Raw genomic sequence first — 15722 nt, forward strand, 5'->3', positions numbered from 1 at the left:
CTAGAAAAAAAATTCAGGCTTTTTATTTTATTTTCTTTTTTTTAAGGGAAACTTGCAAAGCGAAGGAAGAAAAGAAGTTCCAGGCTATGGATCTGCCACACCAAAGAGACAATAGCTTTGTTACTTGCTTTAATAGATCTTATGCATGTCTACTCGTATGTGAGTCTCCCTAGTGTCAATGGGACTTACTCCCAAGTGTGCACAGGAGGAGACATTTTATAGCCTTGTAGTGTGTTGGCAGGATCCCCCAAGCAGCAGGGGAGGTCTGAACACAGATGCCAGGTTGAAGTTTCACAAGCAGGTTTCAGGTGTTGCCAGGCTTTACAGCATATACTTCATAGCACATGTAGCAGCGTGCCTTCTGGTTCCTTCTATGGTTCCTGTGGAAGGTCTCACTAAATATACCCTAAAAAAAAAACCAAAATGAATGAGAGACGTGTGGCTTTTCATGTTCAGTTCATGTTTGCACTGGCTCAGATTTTTGCTCTACGTTGAACAACCCCCCCCCCTTTAATCATGCCTACATATAATTAGATGCCAGGGTTGGATTAAACACCCACCCTCTCTTCTCTTCTGAACAGAGGGAAGATAACAAAGAACTTGCCTCTGTGAGTATGGTGTGTCAGGTGTCAGTGCCTTTACCCCCAGTGATAGGATGGCTGATGGGGGAGCGTGTCTGGACCATTTTGTCATCCTGCCTCTTTTTCTGCTCTTCTAGATATGGTGAAGGTAAAGGGACCCCTGACCATTAGGTCCAGTCGTGACCGACTCTGGGGTTGCGCGCTCATCTCGCATTATTGGCCGAGGGAGCCGGCGTATAGCTTCCAGGTCATGTGGCCAGCATGACAAAGCCGTTTCTGGCAAACCAGAGCAGCACATGGAAACGCCATTTACCTTCCCGCTGTAGCGGTTCCTATTTATCTACTTGCATTTTGATGTGCTTTCGAACTGCTAGGTTGGCAGGAGCTGGGACCAAGCAACGGGAGCTCACCCCATCATGGGGATTCGAACCGCTGACCTTCTGATCAGCAAGCCCTAGGCTCAGTGGTTTAACCACAGCGCCACCTGGGTCCCCTTCTAGATATGGTAGCCATCCTAAATTATTCCATTCCCCCACCCCCCACCCCACTCAGCAGCCATTTTGTGGCTAATGACCGTGGCACTTTTTCAAAATTCCAGATGTGCCCACTGGCCCTGGCCTTAATAAAGGAAGAATGTGAAACCACCCCCAACAAACAAAAGGAGAACAGATGACCAGCACATCACTGAAGTGTGGTAGAATGTTGACTCCGCATGTAAGTACGGGCGAGCTGCGTCTTTTTGCCTGTCACTGATATCCATAATATTAATAGGGTTCTCTGCAGCAATTATTCCATGCAGAACGGAGGGCACAAATGGCTTCAAATGTCGAGTATAACTAAGCTCAGATCATTCAGTGTGAAGCAAGAAATATATCATGTAACAAATTGCATAGCAGCTTTTCAGTAACACCTTCTATTCTGGTTGTGTTGCTATAGCCACCTTATCTTTTTGTGTGTTTGTGCTCTTAATGTTCCTTACTACTGGGACCATTGCTACTGCCCTGGGAACATATATTTATGCTGAGAGTACAAGATATAAATTATGTAAATAAATAAATAAATATTTGAAGCATTTCCCAAAAGGCCTTCCCATCACAGTCAATATATGCGTGAGCTGGCTTCCCAAATCCATAAGTTACATTTGCCCTTTAGCTGAGAGTTGGTAGTAAAATATATATATTTATCTCTCTCACTGTTGAGAACTACAGGATAGGCATTTACCTTCCAGTAATGTTGTATAGAAGTAAGCCATCTTAACTGGAGTATATAGATCGTGGCCAGAGTCATTCAGCCAATGGCAGCCGCAATGAATAGTGGTGAGTAAAGGAGACTGACGGGGTACTATAAGGAACCCAGCTGAGGGCAAGAACAGGATTTTGCTTTGTGGCAGTACTTTTAAAGCAGCGGGGGGAGGGGGGGCTGTATGCAGTTTTGATTAGATCAGGATCACTGGTGGTGGAATTCAAACACTTTCCTTTTTTGTTGCTTTTCCTTATCTAAGTCATTCCTCACAATAAACCAGCTATTGTTGTTGTTGTTTAGTCATTTAGTTGTGTCCGACTCTTCGTGACCAGCTGTTACCGCCTGCCACTTTGGGAGTTTCGCTGTTCTTGATGGAACCATGCAAGCTGTTTCAGACCGGGTTGCATTCCCTGGCTGCTTGCACACAATACAATTACTGCCCCTCACAAAAAATAATAATAATTTCCTGGAAACTAGTTTATCCTTCACAGGTACATTTTCCAGCACCATTAAACTACAGTTCCCAGGATTCTTTGGGCGATGTCATGTACTTTTAAGTGTGCCATTGGGAGTTTCTTCTAGTTCCAGCCAGAGCTTTTCAAACTTTTCATGTTGGTGAGACACTTTTTAGACATGCATCATTTTGCAACACAGTTTTACTATCAAACCGGAGGTTAAACTAACCCTTTTCCAGCCCCAGGAGGAGTGCAGGGAGGGTTTGCATGACACACCTATACACACTGTAGCTGACACACTAACGTGTCACAACACACAGTTTGGAAAACTCTGATCTAGAAGTACCTGTTACCAGCTTCAGCTGGGTTGCCAACTAGAACCCTGTTTGAAGATGACAGACTTAACTTCAGTTACCTTTTGACTAGATACCTTCCGACTGGACTTCTGTGATGTTCTTAACATGGAGTTGCTTTTTTAAAAAACAACAGCAACAGTTCAGAAACGGCACTTGGTTCAAAATAGAGTCAGCAGAGCACTTCCAGACTATGGCTATTTTCAGGTGGGATTCAGACACAAAGGAGCAAATGAAGATAGCATGATTAAATAGCACGATTAAATGCAACAAACCTACTTCCCTCTCCCCCAAACTGCACTTTTTGCAATGAGGAAAAATTATGAGAAAATGTACTGGAACGCGTAGAATAACATTCTTGTTTTTTCTTTTCATCTTTAAAAACTTTTTATTGAAAATATTTCAGTTGAACAAAATAAAGTGAAAAACAAACGAAGAAAGAAAGTGTGTGTTAAAAAATACAAAAAAGAACAACATTTTCTTGATGCAATGCCATTTAACCTCTCATAAACAAGTCAGAATGAAAGCTCAGCAAATAATTTCCCCTGCAAACAAATCACGACAAATACTCAATAAACAGGTCATCTGGAAAAAATGCAAGTTGCTGGTAGAAGCACAACAGCCAGCACATATTACATTGATTTTATACCGACTACATGGGCCACAAGTTCATTTCCAGGATCTGGTTAAAGTACTGTACTAGTTTTAACCTGGTTAGCCTAAATTTGAGGACTCTGTGTAAGAGATCATTGAGCTCTTATGAATGTACCTGTCGAGAGCTGGCCCACCCATGAGGCAAGATGAGGGGACTGCCCCAGGCGGCAAGATCCACAGGGGCAACAGATCCCAATGTAGATCTTCATTCCCCCCCCCTGTTTCTGATGTAGCGCTTCACTCACCCCTTCTTCCTAGGCAGGAATGGAGGACGTCATTTTGTGGTTCACCTCAGGTGCCAAAATGTCTTTGGCTGGCCCTGCCTGATTCTTAAGGTAAGCTCCTGAGATCTTGCTCTTTTGCCCATAGTTAATACAGAACTTTTTCGCAGGTAGCATGAACATGAGCTTCTCGGTGGAGGATCCACAACTCTGGAATTCCTTTCCTAGGAAGCTTTCGAAAGCTCCCTTTCTCCCTGCCTTTAAGCAGGCTATGCAAATATTTATATTTGGCAAGACTTTTTATGGGCCATTTTCTCCGGGTCTTGTTGAATTCTTATGATAATTTGTGATCAAATTGTTTTAATTGTGGTTTCATTGTTGAGCTGCCTTGGAACAAAATATGCATCTTAAGGAAGAATATAATTCATAAGGAAGAATATAAATTGCATAAATAAAGTAAATTGCCAAGAAGAAGAAGAAGAAGAAGAAGAAGAAGAAGAAGAAGAAGAAGAAGAAGAAGAAGAAGAAGAAGAAGAAGAAGAAGAAGAAGAAGAAGAAGTGCCTGCATGTTTAGAATCAGATTGAAGAAATGGCATGCCAAAAAAGGTTAAAGTGCCTCTCCCACAGGACCACATCTTTGATCAAGTTTGGAGTTCCCACAGCTGCTTTTAAAAGAAAGAGAAAGAAAGAAAGAAAGAAAGAAAGAAAGAAAGAAAGAAAGAAAGAAAGAAAGAAAGAAAGAAAGAAAGAAAAGAAAAGAAAAGAAAAGAAAAGACAGACAGGAGCGCTGATATTCTGCTATAAGGATGTGAACCATTTCCACTTGAATGAATTCAATGGAGCTTACTTCTGAGTACACACACACCACACACACACCACACACACACAAAATTGCACTATAAAGACCTGTGTCTTGACCATACAAAGCAGGCTCAATCTCTCTTTGGTATATTATGGCTGTGTGCGCACGATGCCTTTAAAGCACATTCAGAGCACATTCTTTCCCTTGGGGAATTCTGAGTACCGTAGTTTGTTAAAAAGGTTTCTGAGCATTGCAACTCTGAGCAGTAAAGTACCGTATGGTGCCCAAAATTCCTGGAGCATCCACAGGCTTCCAATGCTCTCCTTTGTACTCCTACTAAGGAGTCATTCCTGTTGAATTCAAAGGGGCTTATTTCTGAGTCAACATTATCAAGATTCTGCGATTTCAATGGCTTCCCTGGCCCATATTGCCCCCACTTAACTTCTGCTGGTTCCAGTTCAAAGTTACAATCCCACTCTCTGCTCATCCACTCCTGCAACCTGGAGAATTGCATGAGGCAGAGCAAATCGCACTGAGTTCAATGGGACTCACTCCCAAAGTGAGTGTGCATGTGATTCCTGCCTCCCAGGTCGTGTCTCAAGTCTCAGGTGCACCACTACAGGCCATACCAGTGGTGGCTGGTGCTCATTGGAACTGGTAGGGCAAAAGGCAGGGGGGCAAAGAGTAGGCGGAGCCTGAGCTAATGACAGGGAAGATCTCAGTAATTCTAGTTTCATCCCCTTCCTGCTCCTCCCTGAGTTCTACAATGGCAACACTGACAGGTGGTGCCTGCCCCATGGGCTAGCTGTAAGTAAGAAGGCAGGTGGGTGGACGTTGGTTGAAAACAAATTGAGGTTTGTGGGGCAATAGCTGGTTTGTCCTAAAGGAATCACCTCCATGGAGCCACACAGAGACTCTATCAACCACCTCGCCGGTTGTTGATGGTCCAAATAGCAGAATGGGATGTAGAAGGATCAGAATTGATGGCATAGTTCAAAATAGGTACTGCAGCTGAAAACGCCAGCTCTGGTTGCTTCTGTCACACACATACCGTACCTACGGTATACACTTCTGATTTATTTTGGGTTATCTTGTTTTCCTAGCACCAGTTTATCTTTGGAGGAATGTGCTGTCATGTAGCCTTAATAAACCATAGAACTACAGGACATAAAGGCCAAACTAGACGTGCCATGGAAAATATATGATTGGAACTCCTGAACAGGCTTTTCTATCCTTTAAAACAGTTACAGTGCAGGAGGAGAGATTCAGGTGGGGATCAAAGTGCTAGGGGAAGATGGTTTGACCCTGTACTGTTCCCCTCCTTTAAAAAAAAATCACATGGGAACAGGAATAATATGGGTGCCTATCTTTTTTCCTATCCCCTCTGGCTCCACTGCAGGAAATAGCAGCTTGTGGGGAAGGAGCAGATGAAATGGGCTAAAACCACCCCACTCAGAACAATAGCCAATCCAGTTCTGAGCTACCACAGCTACTTTTAAACAAAAGAAAAATACACCGGGAGATCCAGTCAAATCTCATCCAGCTGCCAGGTCACCCTTGTTCCTCATTCTTTATAAATATTTATCTTTTTGGTTTTGCACTCCAGTCATGTGTGGCAATTCTTCCCTGATGCTCCTGTTCTTAAACACACTCCCTAAGAAATAAGCCCTACTGAGCACAGTGTGATGTACTTCTGAGTGAAGAGGCAAAGGTCCGTGCTGTAAGACGACTAGGGGTTCATTCATAGTGGAGTTTAAAGACTCCGCTAAAGACTCTTTTAAGTTCATTGTGTAGGTGAGCTTGAGTACATTCATGATGGATTTCACTGGGTGCCATCTGTCACCACAAACCCCTGCTCCCATTAAAAAAATTAAAATGAAATTTGCCATTGCAGATGCAGGAGGAAACAAAGGAAAGCAAGGGGCAGCCTTTCATTCCGGCGATCCCAAATCTTTGCCCAGCTTGGAGCAACACGGTATTTCTTTTTAGCACTCTTTTGTGCAAATTTGCTATATTGGAAAACTTTTCCAATATATGTCATAGATAGCTGTCCACAAGGAACCTTAGGTTTCCTATCTTTCACTCTGGGACAAGTGCGCTGTTAGCTACAGGAATGCCTGTCTTCCTGAATTTCTTATATGAGATGTGAATGAATGAAACTGAGCATATTTCCCTGCAAACACAGGTACAATTTACTCATTGCTTAAAGGTAAAGGGTAAAGGGACCCCTTACCGTTAAGTCCAGTCACGGATGACTCTGGGGTTGCGGTGCTCATCTCTCTTTACAGGCCAAGGGAGCTGGCGTTTGCCCGCAGACAGCTTCCGGGTCATGTGGCCAGCATGACTAAGCTGCTTCTGGCAAACCAGAGCAGCACACAGAAACACTGTTTACCTTCCCGCCAGAGTGGTACCTATTTATCTACTTGCACTTTGACGTGCTTTCGAACTGCTAGGTTGGCAGGAGCTGGGACCAAGCAACAGGACCTCACCCCGTCACAGGGATTCGAACCGCTGACCTTCTGATTGGCAAGCCCTAGGCTCTGTGGTTTAGGCCACAGTGCCACCCACATCCCAATTTACCCATTGCTTAGCAAATGCTTAAACTCAGTTTGCAGTCAACAGATCATAGGCTGGACATCCCTGATTGGCTGCATTCCAAAAGGTGGGTTGGTTTCTTTCCTTTCCATTATTATTAGGGAGATTGTTTATTGCTGGAGCCATTTTTCTTTTAAAGTCTTTTCCTACAGTCAAAAACAAAGGGCCAACCACATCATACAGCCTGGCAGAAATAAGTTAACACTGCCATTAAAAACAACAACAACGTTTCATATCTTATTCCTTCAATTCCTTTGTGAACTCTGATTTCATTAAACAACTGCTATTTTACTTATAATGATAACAATTATTTATTTATTCCATTTATGAATCTCTTCCTGTTGAGACAACCTGATTGAAATATAGTAACACATGTAAAAGTTACATATATAAAAACAAATGAAGATATAAAACATTTTTATTAAAAAAAAAAACCACACCCTATAATAAATAAACCGTTCAAAACAGCAGCAGCACATACCGTGTTTCTCATATTATAAGACATGTCTTATATTTATTTTTTCCTCAAAAAAAACCACTATGGCTTATTTTCAAGGGATGTCTTATTTTTTTCCTCCTCCTCCTGCCACGGCTGGCATTGCTGCTGCGCCTATCACTATGTCTTATTTTCGGGGGTATGGCTTATATTCCTTGAATGCTTAAAATCCTGCTATGGCTTATTTTATGGGTATGTCTTAAAATATGAGAAACAGGGTACATAAAATTCTTCCCAAAGCAAATGCTATCTAGAGTGAAAAGAGAGTTTTTTTAGGACCACAGCAGGGGAAGAAATAGCTGAATTCTCCCATCATACCTTCCCTGACTCTATTAGCAGCTTCCCTCTTCAGATGGCTCAGTTTGCATTTGTTGGAAATCTGAATATCTGTAACATCACATCACATGTAATAGAACTAAATTTTAAGTGGATGTATGGTGTAAAGAGCATTGTCACTGCTATTCAGTGTTGTTGTTATTACTATTGTTACTATTTCAAAATGATTCTCTCCAAGCTGCTTTTTCATCTGTAGGCATAGCTGCCAAGTTATCCCTTATTTTAAGGGATTTTCTCTTATGCTGAATAGGCTTCCTCGCGAGAAAAGGGAAAACTTGGCAGCTATGTCTGTAGGAGCGTTTGTAGCTTCCCTAAGTGGTTTTAGTTTTTGCACTAAACTTTGAGATTGTTCATCACTTTCCAATCATAAAGAGGCAGCCTTGCAAACAGTGTGGGATGCAAAGGGTTAACTGCAGTCAAGGCACAACAATCCCTAGATAGTCCACTTGGAGGACTGAGGAGGAACACGTGACTAAGCCTAGTTTCCTGTTCCTCCACATGCTAATTAAATGGGAAAGGCGGCAGATAAATTCAGCAGCCAGACGCCATTTCCCCCTCTTACTCTCGGATTGCAGTTATTCTCTCTCAAGGCCTCCAGCCTAGAGAGAGATGAGATGGAGTCTTACTTCTTATAAGTGAACTTCACAATGTATATATTACTTTTTACCTAAGCAAGTCTACCTCTTGAGTATGCTGTATCTCAGGAAGATTGTAAGTAAACATCTTTTATACTTTTCAGAGCATTGTGTCGTGTCTTTTCTTTTAAGAGGGGTAAAGGGGAAAATACCAAAAAAAAACACTTTATTTTACAGGCTTAAATCAAGCCTGCGCAAACACTTTTCTGCTGTGCATTTTGCAAAAGGGGAATGTTTTTACTCTGCTAAAGTTTGATGCTTGCTAGCACAAGTGAGGAGAGGACATATTAAACAATATCACCTCAACCACATTCCTGAACATTCCCACAAACAGATCCAAGTTACATTGTATAGCAGTAGTCTCTTCTTTCTTCTTAGAAGCATCACCCTTTTATGGTTTTCCATATAGGATTAAACAATTATTGGAGATCATATTGGTGATTTCCTCCAACCGTTTGAAAAACTTCCTAACTGCCTGACTAGTATCATAAGGTCTTTTGATTGCCTTTAGAATGATACTTTGATGCCCAACCATTGAAACACAATCCTGTGTAATGTTTTTTTAAGGTGAGCTACATACATTTTATGGGACGCTGCTCTGGTTCACCAGAAGCGGCTTAGTCATGCTAGCCACATGACACGGAAAAACTGTCTGTGGACAAGCATTGGCTCCCTCGGCCAGTAAAGCGAGATGAGCACCGCAACCCCCGAGTCATTCACAACTGGACTTAACTGTCAGGGGTCCCTTACCTTACCTTACATACATTTTGCTGAGATCAGCCACCTTGAAAACAGATGCATCTGTATCATTCCCCTCATGTTCTCTGCACTGTGCAAGCAGGGCAAAACCACAATCATGCAATATGCGACTACAATTTCCTTTCAGTAAGTTTAGCCTTGGGGTGGCATCTCCTGAAAATTGTGTAAGGCATTTGAGATTGTAAACTGCATTGTTTGCCACTAAATCACCACCTGGTGACAGTTTTGTGAGAACATCGATGTCCCTCAACTCTGTTGTAACCTTTTGATAGGATCATAGGAATGTTCATGATACCTTATGAGGTTACTTTTTATTTTTGCCATAAAGGGGATTTTGAGGAAGACTCTGAGCGTGGACTTGTTTATCTGCAATAGAGCCTAGTGGTTTTTCCAGTTTGAACCAGACTTGCTGAACATGTTGGAAGCTGTAGCTGTTCCATCTAATTGTGCTAGTGTGAGATGCGTATTGATGAGATCGCTGCATGATTTATACAAAACAGCAGATAGTGAATCTAAATTTCCTCAATCTCTAGACCAGAATTAAGTTTTCGGAAGTTGGCTTCCAATGACAAAATGCCGACTTTGAGGGACTTCAACATATGCACAACCAGCCCCATCCGTCAGATCCTTCCATTTTGATCTTGCTGAGCTTTGGTTTTTTTTTTTTTGTTCCTTTTTACTCGGGTGAATTGCACACACTGCCCACATAATTGGAATGCTGTCATCGCTATGTGGCTGAGTTATTGTATGATCAATGAGCTTTATTCTCTTTGCTGTAGATGCCATGCTAATCTGAGAATTATGTTACTCATTCATTAAAATCACATTTTAATCACGAATTGAAATTAATAAACAAATGCTTGGAAAGCAAGCACTTCAAAATGGATAGCATACAACCTTTTATTAGCATGTAATAATTGTTATTATCAAAGCTTTCTGAAGTTAGAATTGATCCTATGCTATCAGCAAGGGAAACATTACACTTGAGCCGAATTCCTTTGAACACGGCTGAAAGTAAATTAACCTCCATCTTTGAACTGTGGAAGGTGGTTACTTGTGCAGTTTTTCAGAAACCCATGCAAGTTGACAATTGGAAGTGTAATCAGTCAGTGCCATTTATAAAGTTCCATTTGATTAGCTTAATATTTTTTATATTTTACATACAAATGTTTTATTGCATATGGACAATTATTAATAAAAAAATCAAAAAACAAATCTGAAAGGGCTGCACTCCTAATAGAAAACTTGTCAAAGTTTAGGAATTGGCACTCCTGCTGCTCTAGGCTTATGTGTACATAACTGTTATTTTATTGAGCGCAATATATTTTATTGTAAGCTGTCCTGAAAAGTTGATTGAATTGCAAGGTATAAAATTTAATAGTGGACTGTCCTGCACGTATCAAGGATAAATGCTAATTCGTTATCATAAATTGAGGCTGCAATCCTGTAAATGACAGTAAGCCTTATCAAACACAGTGGAATCCCATTTCAAGACAATATGTATAAGCTTGCACTGTTAAGCAAGTTGGCTGCTTTATTTTTAATTCACTTATCACCCAGATGACAATTTTGGCTTCGACTGCCAAATGAGGCCAAGTTTGAATTGACACAATCCTATTTTGATCAACATGACAGCCATTACATTTGATCTCAAACTTCATGATTCTACTACAGAGTAGCAGTGAGCATTTCCAGTTGAGAAAGTTGTTCTATTATGAGTTCTAGCTACACTGCTATGGGCTGAGGCAACCATATGCACATTAACAGGATGCAATGAAGTTCACACTTAATGGCTTTTGGCATGGCATGGCAAGTGCCTGAATAAGCTATTCCTTACAAAAACTGCAACCCAGCCAGGATTTAATTATGTGTTTACTACTGTCCCCATTCATGGTAGCACGACTAGAAGTTGACAGTGGCCAGCCTGTGGCTGCCAAATATGTGGCCCTCATGTGCCCAAAGCCTTGCAAGAATCTGCCTGAGTGTTGCAGCTAGGGACCTCCAAGAACTCTGCTAGAAACAGGACATTGCCAATCTCGGCTTACTCATCCCATGTGTGAAATGGAAATCAATCCAGCAAATACAATTAGTATTCACTGTTTTGTTGCTTTCAGACTGCAAACAAAACATAATTGATGAGCTTTTTTTGCATTGTGTTGCCTTTTTGCATTAAAATGAATGGTGTGTAATAACAAAATCATAACAAAATTGCGTAAAATTCCACCGTGATGGACAGTGAGACAAAGAATGTAGTTTTTGTCAATAGCCAAATTGTAATAGAATGGAAACAATACTGCATTCATTGAATGTGGAGCAGAACAGAAGTCAGTGTCTTCTTGCATTGTTAGCTCAGGACTGCAGTACTGTACTTTAAGGACCACCTCTCCCCATATAAACTGACCCGGACTCTGCGTTCATCATCTGAGGCCCTTCGTCTTTGCCTCCTCCAAATGAGGTCCAGAGACTGGCAACACAAGAAAGGTCCTTTTCTGTAGTGCCCCCCCATTTGTGGAATGCTCTCACCTTTTTAATATATCTTTAGATGCCAGGTGAAAACATTCCTCTTCAACCCAGGCCTTTGGCTGATTGACATTCTACAGCAGGGGTCAGCAAACTTTTTCAGCAGGGGGCCGGTCCACTGTCCCTCATACCTAGTGGGGGGCCGGACTAGATTATGAACGAATTCCTATGCCCCACAAATAACCCAGAGATGCATTTTAAATAAAAGCACACATTCTACCATACCTGCCAAGTTCGGGACGTAAAGATCCGGGATCGGCAGCGCGCGCATGACCGGAAGTTGCGTGATGCAACTTCCGGTGGCGCTTCGCCCTTCTATGGGCACCAGAAAATGGTGACGCCAGCGCCGGAAGTCACTTCCGCGCATGACCAGAAACACGTAAAAGCGACTTCCGCCGCTGGCGCCGCCATTTTCTGATGCCCATAGAAGGGCAAATCGCCACCGGAAGTCGCGTCACGCAACTTCCGGTCATGCGCGGAAGCGACTTCCGGCGCCGCCATTTTCTGGTGCCCATAGAAGGGCAAAGCGGCACCAGAAAAATGGCCGCCGGGCAGAAGCCGATTTAAGGGACAATACCGGGATTTTTCACTAAACGGGAGACCGCCGGGAAACGGTAAGAAAAAAGGGGTTTTCCCGGCGGAAACGGGATACTTGGCAGCTATGCATTCTACTTATGTAAAAACACCAGGCAGGCCCCACAAATAACCCAGAGAGGCATTTTAAATAAAAGGACACATTCTACTCATGCAAAAGCATGCTGATTCCCGGACTGTCCGCAGGTCAGATTGAGAAGGTGATTGGGCCGCATCTGGCCCCCGGGCCTTAGTTTGGGGACCCCTGTTCTACAGCCTTTAAAATGTGTTTGCGGGGGGGGGGGAATTATAATGTTGTTGTTGTTTTAACTATTTATTTGTGCTTTTACCGGGTTAACATGCACCTGCCCTTTGTGGACCTTGCTCTCAGTCCTTCAAGGCTCTGTCGTGCCTTTCCCAGAGTTCCCTGGAGCTGTATTTGTTGCCACTCATCTTGTCACTTCCTGCTGGCTTACCAAGTCACGATACAGTTACAGCAAGTTTTCTCTGGCTTTGCCCTTGGGCCCCACTAACTGCAGCCCTGGCATGTTAGCATTAGTTGCACAACTAACTCCCTGCTCAGTGCATGTGCCGACAACCAGCTGGTTCTCTATGCTTGTCAAGGGCTGAGCATGGCCTTTGCTTGTGCAAGCTCCTTTTTTGGACCAGCTTCATCTTTACCTGCCACACACCTGCCATCATATACAAGATTCCCTACTACTGCTGTACTAGCATGCGGTACTGCCTACACCTTTTCCATCTTCTAAACTTCTTTCTCACTCTCTCAGCTTCCTCTTTTGCTTCCCCAGCCTTATATGCTACATCCATCTACTCCGCATACCTGTCAAGTTGCTGTCGGAGAAATAAGGGACCGGGCGGAAGTAGCAGACTGGAAGTAGTGCTGCCGCCATTGTGGAACTGGACGGAGCATGCTCAGAAGTGACTTTTGATGCTGCTTTGCCCAGTTCCAAAATGGCCGCCGCGCCAGAAGTCGCACTGCAGCCATTTTGGAACTGGGCAGAGCAGCATCAAAAGTCGCTTCTGAGCATGCTCCGTCCAGTTCCAAAATGGCCGCCGCGCCAGAATAAACCAGGAAAAAACAAAAAAATCCGTTTTTTCAGCTAGGAACAGCTGGAAAAACAGTTATTTCCCGGGGAATACGGGAGACTTGGCAGCTATGTCTACTCCGCCTAGTTCTGCTCTCAAACAGCTTTTAATTCTTTCTGAGCTTCTCTCTGGTCTTGTCAGACTTCCACCTTGCCCTGTGTTTTCCTTCCATGGCCTCTGTACCCCCCACTTTTGGCCAGCTCTTGCAGCTCTTATTTAGATACAACCACACAGCTTCTTCTATTAATGACTGCTGGATTGGTGCTGCTTCTATTAAGGGGTTGTTCAGAAAGATGTGGACAAATTGGAAGTGACAGTGCAACAACCTAATTATAACAGTGTGAACAGCTGTGTAGCAGTTCTAGTCAATTGCCGCGCCTCCCGTTTTATCTTCAGGCTGTTAGTGAACTACTTCATCCAATATTTCTTAAGTGTATCCTTCAAGTCCCTGCTGCCATGACACAGGTTCATACTCTAGAAAAATCAAAGAATCTTGACAACTGCAATTCTATAAGTCTTTCTAGGCCACAGAAAAGTCTTTCTTTGTTTGTTTGCTTGCTTGCTTGCTTATTTTTCTTTCTACATGGCCACTCATTTGCATCATTTACAGTGGTACCTCGGTTTACAAACACAATTGGTTCCAGAAGTCTGTACTTAACCTGGTGTACTTAACCTGAAGCAAACTTTCCCATTGAAAGTAATGGAAAGTGGATTAATCCGTTCCAGACGGTCCGTGGAGTACTTAAACTGAAGCGTACTTAACCTGAAGCGAACTTTCCCATTGAAAGTAATGGAAAGTGTATTAATCCATTCCAGACGGGTCCACGGAGTACTTAAACTGAAAATACTCAAACCGAGGTGTACTTAAACCGAGGTGTACTTAAACCGAGGTATGACTGTATAGATACTGGTCTGGTATCATGTGCTGCCTACATGATTAACTAGTTACATAAGAAACGGATCTGACTACTTATCCAGCTAGTCTAGCATTGCCTACTTCAATGGGTTCTTCAGGGTCTCATGCATATCCGAGGTCTTTCACATCGTCTTATAACCTTGATCCATGCCAGGGGTAGAGCCTGAAACCATCTGCATGTGATTTGCAGTATCTAGAGATGGACAGTTTGCATGTTTACTTAGTGACAAAAGAAGATGGCAGGTTTTATAGGAACCATTCTGTTTGATCCTGGGGGGTTTTTCAGCAGAAGTGGCAAAAAGATGTCTATTTGAGTAGTATTTGCAGGATCAAAAATAAACAGAATAAACATCAGTGATGCCAGTAAAGATGAGCCTGAAGGTTTAGCTACGTACTGTGAATGAAATGAAGGTGCCAAAAAACACAAATGCCCATCTCTCCAATATGATTTTGACCACCCCACAAGGTGCAGTTAGTGAAGTAGACTCTGAGCAGGGAAATTTGCATTATCTTCATCTGCCACTCTCAAAATCTTTTAGCTAAGATATCAAATATGCTTGTTGCTGCTTCCTGCCTTGAAAAATGCTACTTCTTCACACACTTAGTATGGTGTCCCCTGTTTAGTAGTAGCTACGTTAAACCACAGAGCCTAGGGCTTGCTGATCAGAAGGTTGGCGGTTCGAATCCCTGCAACGGGGTGAGCTCCCGTTGCTCGGTCCCTGCTCCTGCCAACCTAGCAGTTCAAAAGCACATCAAAGTGCAAGTAGATAAATAGGGAAGGGAAACGGCGTTTCCGTGTGCTGCTCTGGTTTGCCAAAAGCGGCTTTGTCATGCTGGCCACATGACCTGGAAGCTGTACGCCGGCTCCCTCGGCCAATAACTCGAGATGAGCACCGCAACCCCAGAGTCGGTCATGACTGGACCTAATGGTCAGGGTTCCCTTTACCTTTACCTTTACTTTCTTTCCAGGTTTCATTCTTCTCCCCTCTTCATGCTACTTATGTTTGGGTTCTTGTGGGTGAAACATCTTGGCATGCAAGGTTGTAAACTTTCAGCATATTCAGCAATTTAATAAGTCTGCAATAGCATCAAAGAAATATTAAAGCATGAGCGTACAACCACTTAAAAGGGAAATTATATTTTGCTCTTATCTTGAACATTCAAACAAGCATGGGAAACCAGTTGGATGCTAACACTAAGAATGTTGAATTTATGGTGTGAATGACCCTTAATTGTCCTTTTTTTTTAGTAAATAAAAAATGCAAGTATCAACAATCTTTCAAATTTTATGAGATTAACATCTCAGATTAAGGCTGCAACCCTAACCTTACTTATCTGGGGTTGTATTCAGTGGAATTTACTTCTGACTACACATAGTTAGGATTATGTTGTAATACATGGCAGGGTTTTTAGCTGCTTAACTTTATATATAAGAAGCTGGGCTCTACCTTTACCCATTTGACGCTTACTAAAGGGT

The 15722-nt window shown here is 42.6% G+C and overlaps 1 long non-coding RNA gene across 1 annotated transcript in view; it reads left to right on the top strand.

The window, feature by feature from the left end:
- Positions 1 to 1846: 1846 nt before the first annotated feature.
- The window catches only part of LOC148685644 (uncharacterized), a 61701-nt gene continuing 47825 nt past the window's right edge, over positions 1847 to 15722 (top strand). The window contains exons 1-2 of the long non-coding RNA XR_015950061.1: positions 1847 to 1897; positions 3548 to 3620. This is a non-coding gene — a long non-coding RNA (uncharacterized LOC148685644). The remainder of the gene's footprint in view (positions 1898 to 3547; positions 3621 to 15722) is intronic.

Source organism: Zootoca vivipara, chromosome 5 (assembly GCF_965207765.1).
Source record: "Zootoca vivipara chromosome 5, rZooViv2.hap1.1, whole genome shotgun sequence".
In the NCBI taxonomy this organism is placed as follows: domain Eukaryota; kingdom Metazoa; phylum Chordata; class Lepidosauria; order Squamata; family Lacertidae; genus Zootoca; species Zootoca vivipara.